Source organism: Anabrus simplex, chromosome 7, assembly GCF_040414725.1.
Source record: "Anabrus simplex isolate iqAnaSimp1 chromosome 7, ASM4041472v1, whole genome shotgun sequence".
Taxonomy (NCBI): Eukaryota; Metazoa; Arthropoda; class Insecta; order Orthoptera; family Tettigoniidae; genus Anabrus; species Anabrus simplex.
The window spans coordinates 158,515,181-158,528,658 of record NC_090271.1 but is presented as its reverse complement, the minus strand read 5'-3'; the positions used below and the strand labels follow the sequence as shown (position 1 = coordinate 158,528,658).

General features: G+C 40.2%; 1 protein-coding gene across 1 annotated transcript in view; it reads left to right on the top strand.

The window, feature by feature from the left end:
* Nucleotides 1-9,238: 9,238 nt before the first annotated feature.
* The window catches only part of LOC136877751 (ABC transporter G family member 20), a 160,322-nt gene continuing 156,082 nt past the window's right edge, over nt 9,239-13,478 (top strand). Inside the window, exon 1 of the mRNA XM_068228734.1 lies at nt 9,239-9,422. The gene's annotated coding sequence lies outside the window, so the exon portion shown is untranslated. The remainder of the gene's footprint in view (nt 9,423-13,478) is intronic.

The following is a 13,478-nucleotide window of genomic DNA, read 5'->3' as shown; positions in this document are numbered from 1 at the left end:
ACAATTTCAGTCAACGCATGCATTCCGCACCTCACTCTGACTGACTGCGCCGATACAACTTCAAAGATAGTGTTCTGTGCGGTGGAACAAAAAATGTAACCTATAGCCTGCTACTAAAGCTTAACACTGTAAATGTTTGGAGCTCCTGTTTTTACAGCTAGATGTGGTTCCTAACGTAACAGGGCCGGGATTAAAAATATATTTTAACACGAGAATCGGGGTTTTACAGCTAGATGCTCTTCTTAGATTTTAAGAAAGCAGTATCTAGCCTCTTACATCATACACTATTGTTTTACGGTACGGCTGGTTGCCCTTCCTGACGTCAAAGAACTGGGATTAAGAATCTGTTTTACAACTAGATGCTCTTTTTAACACGAGAATCGGGGTTTTACAGCTAGATGCACTTCTTAGATTTTAAATCGCAGTATCTAGTGTTACACTTCACAATAATCTGTTTTACGACTGGTTGCCCTTCCTGACGCAAAACTGGCAGTATCTAGCCTCTTACATCATACACTAATGTTTTCGACCGGTTGCCCTTCCTGACGTCAAAGAACTGGGATTATTAATCTGTTTTACACCTAGTTGCCCTTTCTAACACGAGAATCGGGGATTTACAGCTAGATGCTCTTCTTAGTGCAGGAACTAAGATTTTAAATCGCTGTATCACGAACTATTGTTTTACGGCCGGATGCCCTTCCTGACGCAGAACTAAGATTTTAAATCGCAAGAAATTGTTTTAAGACTAGTTACCCTTCTTGACGCAAGAAATAAGATTTTAAATCACAAGAATTAATTTTACAGCCGGGTCTTATTTTTGAAGAGAGAAACAAGATTTTAAATTGTGTCCCACACCACAAACTATTGTTTAATAGCTACATGCCCTTCTTGACTCATAAACTATTAGTATCTAGCCTCTTACAGCATACACTATTGTTTTACGGTCGGTTGCCCTTCCTGACGTCAAAGAACTGGGATTAAGAATCTGTTTTACAACTAGATGCTCTTTTTAACACGAGAATCGGGGTTTTACAGCTAGATGCTCTTCTTGGTGCAGGAACTAGGATTTTAAATCGCTGTATCACGAACTATTGTTTTACGGCCGGATGCCCTTCCTGACGCAAAACTAAGATTTTAAATCGCATGAATTTGTTTTAAGACTAGTTACCCTCCTTGACGCGAGGACTAAGATTTTAACTCGTGAGAATCTGTTTTACTGCTAGATACCAATCCTAACGCGAGAACTAAGATTTTAAATCACAAGAATTAATTTTACAGCCGGGTGTTATTTTTGATGAGAGAAACAAGATTTTAAATTGCAGTATCTTATGTCCCACACCACAAACTATTTTAATAGCTACATGCCCTTCTTCACGCATTAATTATTAGTATCTAGCCTCTTACATCTTACACCATAGTTTTACGACCGGTTACCCTTCCTGACGTCAAAGGACTAGGATTTTAAATCGCAGTATACGCGACAAATCTGTTGTAGCGGGTTTTATAACTAGATGTCCCGGTACCGGCACATAGCCTACTCCTACCGAAGAAGCCTGCACAAGGCTGATCACCTCCATCCGACAAATGAATCACCCTCAACACTCTTGTACTCGCAATCATTCTCGCTACTTCGGGGGATAGCGGGTTCGAACTCCTACTGTCGGAAGCCGTAAAAATAACAAATGCTAGGCGAGGTACCTACACGATCGTCATAACGTGTAATTACATGATCTAGCCGGATGCCCTTCCTGACGGCATAAGTTGCCAGGATTTGAATCGCGGTATCCATCATTGTGTCTGACTTGCGTGTATGCAAGCTCACGTGATTTTTTTTTGCTGAGATATCATGCTACTTCCGTTCGCCAGCTATAGCGGAAACTCGCAATACTGCGTCTATTTCGTCTTACAACTTGGAGGAGACAACATGTGTACATATAATTTATGATTTTTCACCCCCCTATTTTTTTAAACATGTAAGTATGTAGTATCTCACAACATTCTTATCCGTGTGTGTGTGTTTCGAGAAAAAAAGAGTAACGTATCGTAATGTATTTGCAATGTGACCGAGCGAGTTGGCTACGCAGTGTGCTTTCCTGATTTTCGTATGACATATATCAGTGTATTTGCAATTACTAAGCGACTTAGCAGTGCGGTGAACGAGTTAGCTACGCGGTATAGATTTTTTTATTTTCGCACTAAGCAAATCATTTGAAGTGTTGCCGAGTTAGCTACGCGATATGTGCACAGTGTGTTTTTGATTTTCGTACTAGGCAAGTGATAGGCGAGATAGCTATGCGATATGTGCACAGTATGTGTTTTTGATTTTTACACTCGGTAAATCATTGAAGTTGTACTTTTGCTCTGAACCAATCAAACAATGTTCTAATCACATGTTGTATCGAGTACAGTGTTCGATTCTAGTCTTGCTATGTTTCAATCTAATGTTCTCAGAACAAAGGTATCCCCCTAACATGTTGTATCGGATCACATGTTAAGGTTAACGACATCGAGTGTAGTGTTCGATTCTGGTCTTGTTATGTTTCAATGTAATTTTCTTAGAACAAAGGTATCCCCTGACATGTTGTACAGTGTTCGGTTCTACTTGTTTAGTGATCTGAACACATCAATCAATGTTCTGATCACATGTTGTATCGAGTGCAGTGTTCGATTCTAGTCTTGTTATGTTTCAATTTGATCTTCTTAGAACAAAGTTACCCCCTGACGTGTTGTATTGAGTACAATGTTCAATTCTAGTTGTTTAGTGATCTGAACACATCAGACAATGTTCTAATCACATGTTGAAGTTAACAACATCGAGAACAGTGTTCGATTCTAGTTGTTTAGTGATCTGAACACATCAATCAATGTTCTGATCACATGTTAAGGTTAACGACATCGAGTGCAGTGTTCGATTCTAGTCTTGTTATGTTTCAATTTGATCTTCTTAGAACAAAGTCATCCCTTGACGTATTGTATTGAGTACAGTGTTCAATTCTAGTCTTGTTATGTTTCAATCTGATCTTCTTAGAACAAGGGTATCCCCTGACATGTTCTAAACACATGATGTATTGAGTACAGTGTTCGATTCTAGTTTTGATCACTTATTTTATGTTCTGAACACATCAATCAATGTTCTGATCACATGTTGTATCGAGTACAGCGTTTGATTCTACTCTTCTTATGTTTCGCAAGTCTAAACATGTACAATAATGTTATCGCTGCACACGCTTGCCTTCGCGATGCAGGTTTAAACTTGTTCGATATAAAGCTATGCCTTGACATAAGAGGTGGAGGAGGAGGAGGAGGAGGAGGAGGAGGAGGAGAATGATAAGGTCTTAACAGCCTATGTATAGTCACCATTGTTTAAAGATGACACCTGTCAAAAGAATTTTTCAAATTATCCACCACCACATTTCAGCTAAAGAGGACAGCAGGGTGCTCTGTTGATTAAGCACATAGAATTTCAATTTGCTCTCCACCGCATGCATAATAGCAACCGTTATCTTGCGCAGTAGCCTCTAAGCTAGCTTTCTTCATAAGAGTAGCCGCCATCTTGTGCGAGCACCCCTAGACTGTCTCATAAGGAGCTATGTATAGTCACCATTTTGTGTCCACCATCTTGCGTAAGCATCCCTAGGACGTCTCAAGCCATCTTGTGTCTCATAAGAGCAGCAACCATCTTGTAGAATTAGATAGCTGCCAATGCCAAAGGGCTTAAGTAGGAATCGAACCGTTGATCTCATCATTAGACTATGTTTTTCTTGTTCCTGATGCTGCGAACCTGGGTATTAGGCGGAAAAATTTTGTCCGTTTTGCTCTATGATGCACCGTTTTCGAGATATTTAACATTTTGCATTTAAGCCCCAAATTTAATGAATTGAACCAGCATGGTACGTTATACTTTCTACCATAGCTAGACCTGATCATGTTACGAAGACTCGCTTCAATACAAGCTAAAACAGAGCAAATGCCGAAGGGCCTAAGTAGGAACCGAACCGTTGATCTCATCATTAGACTATGTTTTTCTTGTTCCTCATACTGCGAACCTACGTATCAGGCAGAACAATTTTGTCCGTTTTGCTCTACGGTGCACCGTTTTCGAGATATTTAACATTTTGCATTTAAGCCCTAAATTTAATGAATCGAACTAGCACGACACGTTAGCCTCTAAGCTAAGAGCGGCAGCCATCTTGCGCAATCACCCTTAAAGCGTCTCATAAGGAGTCGTGTATAGCCGCCATCTTGTGTCCGCCATCTTGCTCAAGCATCCTTAGAGTGTCTCAAGCCATCTTGTGCAAGGACCCTTAATCCGTCCGATAAGAGCAACCGCCATCTTGCGCAAGCATCCCTAGGGTGTCTCATATGGAGCCTTGTATAACCGCCATCTTGCGCAAGCAACCCAAGGGTGTCTCATAAGAACCTATGTATAGTGACCATCTTGCATAAGCACCTTTAAGGAGTCATGTATAGCCACCATCTTGTGCAATTAGCGTCGAGAGATGGCTGCTGTAGAATTTTTCTTTTTAAATTATCCGCCACCATATTTCAAAGGTATGTACGTAAAGAGTGTAGCACTGAGGTTTGCGATGTAAGATGGCGGATGACAGCTGACAAAAAGCGCGTGAGTTTGTTTACTAAACAAGATCACGTGGAATTTTTCAATTTGCCGCCACCACATTTCAAAGGTATCTAGCTGTGTAAAAGCAATTATGTTCCATTTGTGACTAATTTTACAGTGACATTTCGTAGATAGGAATGCGCGACGTAACCCTATATGCTTGTTGTTGGCTGCATTAATAGATATTGTAATGCAAAGGTTTTCTTCACAGCCACATGGCATGCATTTGAAAATACGAAGGATCATAGCAGTAAATCGCAAGAAGTAACTCGGGATTTATACATTTTAATTGATACAATATAACTCTTTACAACATGAATTTTAACAGGTTAACAATTAGAAACAAATTATTATAGCAAAGTTATATTTGCAAAGCAAGCTGCAGTAGGCCATCTTTTTTAGAGCACAGACATCATAATACCGTAGATACACATTGTATTGTATTGCCGTAGTCTTAATTATAGCAAGTATAACAATAATAATAATAATAATAATAATAATAATAATAATAATAATAGTAATAATAATAATAGTAATAATAATAATAATAATAATAATATACCGTACTGTACTACAGAAAAAATGGGAAATTGTATAGTATTCCTTTACAACCTAACGAAATGGATTTGGAAAATATAATTATACAAATAGGCCTCAATTGCGCAATATCAATAGCTCACATAAATGCCGTATTTTACATCCGTAAATTCACGTCCTCGTCCCAGGTGGTGCATTTCTTTTCAAGCACACCCCTAATGGAGATGAGCTGCATGCGCCGTTTTAATAACATACCAGTTTCTGGCAGTGTGAGGATTCAAGCCCTGGCCCCCGAGGAAGGCAACTAGTAGCGCCAACCGTTATATTTCAGAGGTGGAATTGATCATATTATAAATATAGACACACAATATAAATAATCACTTACGTGCAACTTTACTGAACTTTTCTTCTCATGCATTTTTTATAGTGTAAATGCGGTTTCAATATCAGGAATTTCAATAGGTCCAACATCAAGTCTGAGTCTTTTTAGCAGAAAATATTCCTCTACTCTCTTCCCCCTGTTGTAGTTCTATTTCCCTACGTTTGAGATGCGAGGTCGAGACCATTCACATGGTCGATCAGTACGCGAGGTGACATGTTCCGATGCAAAATGCATAAACAGCTGAAATATGGTTACATTTCGTGAAAATAATTATTCGCCTTCATGAAATAATGATTGCTACCAAGGCCTTCCTTAGAAAACATGGTTATGTTTACAATTAATTAAATTAAAATTTCAAATTAATCGCCTCTCTAGCAGCAAAGTTACGATAACATGATATCGTATTAGAAATAGACCAAGGATATTTTCTGAAGACAGCATTGTTGAATGGGTATATGAACACAAAGTACTACGTTTCCTCTATCGTGAAATGGTAGGATATCTAGGGAACCAATGTTTCTTTCTTATCACATTTGCAGTTATTGCTCTGTTGCTATTTCCTGCGAACTGTTTTTCTTGTAAATTCATTACATGGCCACTTTCTGCAAGTTTGGAATAATGTGGCCAATTGTTCTTGCATAAAATACTCTGAAATCCCATTGTTATCATTTAGTCAGCCATGGCAGCACGCGGTGAGACGACAGCAGATATGTGCGCGACGAAACGTATTAACTTACAACGTTCGCCACTCGCAGCGGAGCGGTGCATTTCTCCCTTCAGCGCACGGAGCCTATAGCAGCGTAGACATCTTTGATAACACATTCAGTCACACCATTGACGACGACGACGACGACGACGACGACGACGACGATGATGATAATAATAATAATAATAAATTGTGATTTGACAGATGGTGGTAGTGGTGGAGAGATGGAAGTGAGGAGCCCAGCACAAGTAAGTGGAAGCAATGCCAGGACTCAGCTAAAGGTTCCGTGATCGCCAAACCACGCTTCCAAGTTAAGAGGCCCTGGAGCCCCTTTTCGTCTCCTCTTACGGCAGGACATACGGTAGGTGTTATTCCACCATCTCCACCCACAGGAGATGATTTGATAGAATTTGATTATGTTTTTCAAGAGCGAAACATGTATTACTGTTTTAATGTCTTCTTTTTCAGGTACTTTACAAATTTACACTGACTGACAGAGCAAATGCAACACCAAGAAGGAGTGGTCAGAACTTTATGCCAATTGCAGGGTAGACTGACGTCACTGAGGTATGCTCATGATGTGAAATGCGCCGCTGTGCTGCGCACGTAGCGAACGATAAATGGGACACGGCGTTGGCGAATGGCCCACTTCGTACCGTGATTTCTCAGCCGACAGTCATTGTAGAACGTGTTGTCGTGTGCCACAGGACACGTGTATAGCTAAGAATGCCAGGCCGCCGTCAACGGAGGCATTTCCAGCAGACAGACGACTTTACGAGGGGGTATGGTGATCGGGCTGAGAAGGGCAGGTTGGTCGCTTCGTCAAATCGCAGCCGATACCCATAGGGATGTGTCTATGGTGCAGCGCCTGTGGCGAAGATGGTTGGCGCAGGGACATGTGACACGTGCGAGGGGTCCAGGCGCAGCCCGAGTGACGTCAGCACGCGAGGTTCGGCGCATCCGCCGCCAAGCGGTGGCAGCCCCGCACGCCACGTCAACCGCCATTCTTCAGCATGTGCAAGACACCCTGGCTGTTCCAATATCGACCAGAACAATTTCCCGTTGATTGGTTGAAGGAGGCCTGCACTCCCGGCGTCCGCTCAGAAGACTACCATTGACTCCACAGCATAGACGTGCACGCCTGGCATGGTGCCGGGCTAGAGCGACTTGGATGAGGGAATGGCGGAACGTCGTGTTCTCCGATGAGTCACGCTTCTGTTCTGTCAGTGATAGTCACCGCAGACGAGTGTGGCGTCGGCGTGGAGAAAGGTCAAATCCGGCAGTAACTGTGGAGCGCCCTACCGCTAGACAACGCGGCATCATGGTTTGGGGCGCTATTGCGTATGATTCCACGTCACCTCTAGTGCGTATTCAAGGCACGTTAAATGCCCACCGCTACGTGCAGCATGTGCTGCGGCCGGTGGCACTCCCGTACCTTCAGGGGCTGCCCAATGCTCTGTTTCAGCAGGATAATGCCCGCCCACACACTGCTCGCATCTCCCAACAGGCTCTACGAGGTGTACAGATGCTTCCGTGGCCAGCGTACTCTCCGGATCTCTCACCAATCGAACACGTGTGGGATCTCATTGGACGCCGTTTGCAAACTCTGCCCCAGCCTCGTACGGACGACCAACTGTGGCAAATGGTTGACAGAGAATGGAGAACCATCCCTCAGGACACCATCCGCACTCTCATTGACTCTGTACCTCGACGTGTTTCTGCGTGCATCGCCGCTCGCGGTGGTCCTACATCCTACTGAGTCGATGCCGTGCGCATTGTGTAACCTGCATATCGGTTTGAAATAAACATCAATTATTCGTCCGTGCCGTCTCTGTTTTTTCCCCAACTTTCATCCCTTTCGAACCACTCCTCCTTGGTGTTGCATTTGCTCTGTCAGTCAGTGTATTTTATCCTGCGTTAGTTTCGACAGACTAAAGAACCGCACGGTTACAGAGGCAGTGCAGTCAAGAGTAAATGTACAATAGGATCTCAAACGTTTAAACTGTTTGAAACTTCATAACTAATTGACAGGTAACAAAATGTTGCTTAACGAAGTACGCTATGCAGTGGCGGCTCGTGAAATTTCATACAGGAGGGTCACGTCACGGTTTTAATACAGACACGGAAATATACGTCTAAAATACTCACAGATATGTGCACATGGAGGTACAGTATAAACATTAAAAGACAATATGTCAAAACACACATTATTATTTTATTAACTAATCTCCGACTCCTTGGCTGCATGGTCAGCGTTGACGCCTTCGCTTCAAAGGTCCCAGGTTCGATTCCTGCCCGGGTTGGTGATTTTAATCGCATCTGAATTCATTCTTCTGACTCGGGGACAGCATGTGTGTGTTTATCCCAACATACTCATCTTCATATTCAGACAACACATAACACTACCAAGCAACACGCAATAGTGATTCCATCCCTTCACATAGGGCTGGAGTCAGGAAGGGCATTCGGCTGTAAACCAGAGCCAAATCTACATGTGCGACACAATTCACACCCGCGACCGCGCAGCCGTGGGAAAGGCGGTAGAAAAAGAAAATTATAGTTAACTAGCCCTCAAAAAGGAGTTCATAATCAATTATATTCGCAATAAGCTTGAAAAATGTTCCCTAAGACTTGAAGTTTACTGTAGTTCATTATGTCTGGAGTAATAACTGGAAAGTCAAGAAAATATATCCAGCGTAGACGTGAAAAACTTTTCTAACAACTTCTCCAGATTCTCCAACTTTTCCTCATCAAATATTTTGAGTTCAAGTCATTATGAGCATGCATATACTATAAATAATATTTCCTGTTAGCCTAAAATAATAATAATAATAATAATAATAATAATAATAATAATAATAATAATAATAATAATAATAATAATAATAATAATAATAATAATGTATAATTCATATATATTGTCTCTTCTGCTGAAAGATTTAAACTTCGGGCCTCATCTTCTCCGTATTATGTCACCATCCAATGACGGACAAAGTATTGTGAACGCTCTGAAGCAAGGTGACACTGGCAGAACTAATATCGCACTCATGAATGCTTCACTATGGTGTCTCTCGGCAGGCAGTGAGCCATGGGACTGTTGTAACGACATCCGTTTTACTGAGCTCTATTGTGTCCTCAGACAGGAAACTAAACTCAGTCGACATTCTACGTACGAACAGGTGAGTGCTAATATAATATAATATAATATAATATAATATAATATAATATAATATAATATAATATAATATAATATAATATAATATAATATAATATAATATAATATAATATAATATAATATAATATAATATAATTCTTCTAGTAGCTAAAAACAAAGGCACGCCGTAAAACTGCTGGTAAGTGTTTTAAACCCAATATCCTATTTATGGTAAAACCAAATTCGGATTATTTTAGAGTTTTGGCGATAGGTTCCTTTGGGCAGACCTCCACATTCCAATTGCTATTCTTTTTATCGTTGTGGCGGTTTGCATCATTGGGTAGAACGTCATCTCACGGATTCCTAGATCGCGGGTTCAAACTCGACAGTGGATGTCAGATTTTTGAAGGTGGAAAACAGTCAGTGTTGCACTCCATGTCATATGATGTCGGGTTATACATGATCTCTGGTGAAAATCATCCAATATAATACTTGAAGTACAGGCTTTTCCTCCCCTTCAAAATCAGTATATCTATCAAGCGTAACGCCATGCATCTCTGTGTCATCCCCATTATATTTCTGTATTAATATGCTATGTAGCATATTCGCGAGCTCCATATCCTCGACTCCGATAGCGTTCAGATATGTGTTCTTCCTAGAAGAATTAAGGATCAAACTACAATTACCTTCCACCGGACCGTACAATGAACTAATAGCAGAAAGAAAATGGAAAGCAGAGGAGAAAGACTACAATTTCTTTGGGATGGACGCAATGATATACAGGGATTGGACCGGAACAAACCAAATACAAAGACATGCTATCATTAGGCTAGCGATACATTGGTTTCACCGTAAACTATGTATTAACAAAAAGTTTGATCAAGTAAAACTCTTAAACGCCCTTTCGGGCGCACCTTTTCATTAATAATAAAAGATAAAAACCTGCATTTCACGGCCTTGTGAGTGTATAACGTAGGCAAAGACCGCGCATGTGTTCGTAATAAGTAATAACAAGACCAATTATATACAATATCTCAGACTGTTATATCAAAACCAAAATGGCGGACATAATAGGGGGCCAGATGCCGACTGTTCAAGGTTAGGGAGTCATCTAAATAATTTTATTTCGTCGTGAAAGCTTCGCATATTAGATTACTTTCCTGCAGGAACTCCAAGATTCATGTCAAAAATATGCACGGAGTAGACAATAATTGAAATAATGCACAATAAAGAAGGAAAGGATTACGAACGAATGCATTAGTTAGGTTAATGCATTACTTTAGCATCGTTAAAATAAGAATAACACAACACTGATATAACGAAACATGCAAGAAAATAAATACGAAATGGAATACGTAAATGTTATCTAACATTATTGTGGCATAAGAGATTTTTATATAGTGAGTGTACTGTTATTTCTGAATGTAATATCTGAAGGATGTTACATAAAGGATAACAGTACACTCATTATGTAAAAAATCTCTTATGCTACAATAATGTTCCACTTAACATAATTAGTAATAAAGGATGATAATGTTCTTTTATTAAGATACATGATGGTGGTAGATCTGATGATATCAATTAATGCAATCCTAACTGAGTAATTACAGAAATATTAAGACAGAATTGCTACGGTAGAAAATTCATAGTAAGTTAATGTGAGCATATAGGCCTGGCACATCTCTGTTGATCCACTATTAGATATTAAATTCAGAATTAACAGTACACTCATGTAAAAATCTCTTATGCCACAATAACGTTATGATAAATGCTCATAGCTAACGCAACTTTCTGCCTCTAGATAGGTGCAGGATACAAATGGTCAAATGTAGAGCAAGCTTCAGTAGTATTCTTACGAGCCTATTCTATCAAAGATATATATGATGAGATAGCCATGATATTCGTTGTATTAACTGATAAGCTCCTACATACGTGTAAGAAATTGTAGCAGCCCATATCATAAGCTCTGGTGGATACTGTACCCTAGGCTGAAACTAATAATTCCAATATCATACCAAAGCAAACATTATTTCCCTACATCTAACTAACCTAACCTAACCCCGTGGCACTACAGCCCTTGAAGGGCCTTGGCCTACCAAGCGACCGCTGCTCAGCCTGAAGGCTTGCAGATTACGAGGTGTCGTGTGGTCAGCATGACGAATCCTCTCGACCGTTATTCTTGGCTTTCTAGACCGGTCCCTACATCTGACTATATCCATATCACTATGAGAAATAAAGGCATCTTCTAAAATAATCACTAGGATATAAATAATAATGGAGGTGGAAAGATGTTCGTAATTGTAAACTGACTCACCAAATAGTACAGCTTATCCCAGCTGTTATATAAAAGGTTTCGGTTGGCACACGCCTATTTTCTTATAAAATACCTTCACATTCAAGGCACTCGACACTTCGAAACAGGCATTCCTTGACGGATATTGTCAAATCTACCATCATTGTGTCCTTAATAAAAATGACACTATCATCTTTCATTATTACGTTAAGTGGAACCAGGAGTTTGTTCTGAGGTCACACAATCACAATCACACAAAATCACTACTGATCTGCATTTAGGGCAGTCGCCCAGGTGGCAGATTTCCTACTGTTGTTTTCCTAGCCTTTTCTTAAATGATTTCAAAGAAATTGGAAATTTATTGAACATCTCCCTTGGTAAGTTATTCCAGTCCTTAACTCCCCTTCCTATAAACGAATATTTGCCCCAATTTGTCCTCTTGAATTCCAACTTTATCTTCATATTGTGATCTTTCCTACTTTTAAAGACACCATCCAAACTTGTTCGTCTACTGATGTCCTCCCACGCCATCTCTCCATTGACAGCTCGGAACATACCACTTAGTCGAACAACTCGTCTCCTTTCTCCCAACTCTTCCCAGCCCAAACTTTGCAACATTTTTTGTAACGCTACTTTTTTGTCGGAAATCGCCCAGAACAAATCAAGCTGCTTTTCCTTGGATTTTTTCCAGTTCCTGAATCAAGTAATCCTGGTAAGGGTCCCATACACTGGATGGGGTCTCACCAGAGACAAATAAGCTATCTCCTTTACATCCTTACAACAACCCCTAAATACTCTCATAACCATGTGCAGAGATCTGTACCCTTTATTTACAATCCCATTTATGTGATTACCCCAATGAAGATCTTTCCTTATATTAATACCGAGGTATTTACAATGATCCCCAAAGGGAACTTTCACCCCATCAACGCAGTAATTAAAACTGAGAGGACTTTTCCTATTTGTGAAACTCACAGCCTGACATTTATCCCCGTTTATCATCATACCATTGCCTACCGTCCATCTCACAACATTATCGAGGTAATTTTGCAGTTGCTCACTATCTTGTAACTTATTTATTACTCTGTACAGAATGACATCATCTGCAAAAAGCCTTATCTCTGATTCCACTTCTTTACACATATCATTGATAGGCCTATATAAAAGAAAACATAAAGGTCCAATAATACTGCCTTGAGGAATTCCCCTCTTAATTTTTACAGGGACAGATAAAGCTTCACCTACTCTAATTCTCTGAGTTCTATTTTCTAGAAACAGAGCCACCCATTCAGTCACTCTTTTGTCAAGTCCAATTGCACTCATTTTTGCCAGTAGTCGCCCATGATCTACCCTATCAAATGCCTTAGACAGATCAATCGTGATACAGTCCAATTGACCTCCTGAATCTAGGATATCTGCTATATCTTGCTGGAATCCTACAAGTTGGGCTTCAGTGGAATAACCTTTCCTAAACCCAAACTGCCTTCTATCAAACCAGTTATTAATTTTGCAAACATGTCTTATATAATCAGAAAGAGTGCTTTCCCAAAGCTTACATTCAATGCATGTAAAACTGACTGGCCTGTAGTTTTCAGCTTTATGTCTATCACCCTTTCCTTTATATACAAGGGCTACTATAGCAACTCTCCATTCATTTGGTAAAGTTCCTTCATGCAAACAATAATCAAACAAGTACTTCAGATATGGTACTATATCCCAACCCATTGTCTTTAGTACATCCCCCGAAACCTTATCAATTCCAGCTGCTTTTCTAGTTTTCAACTTTTG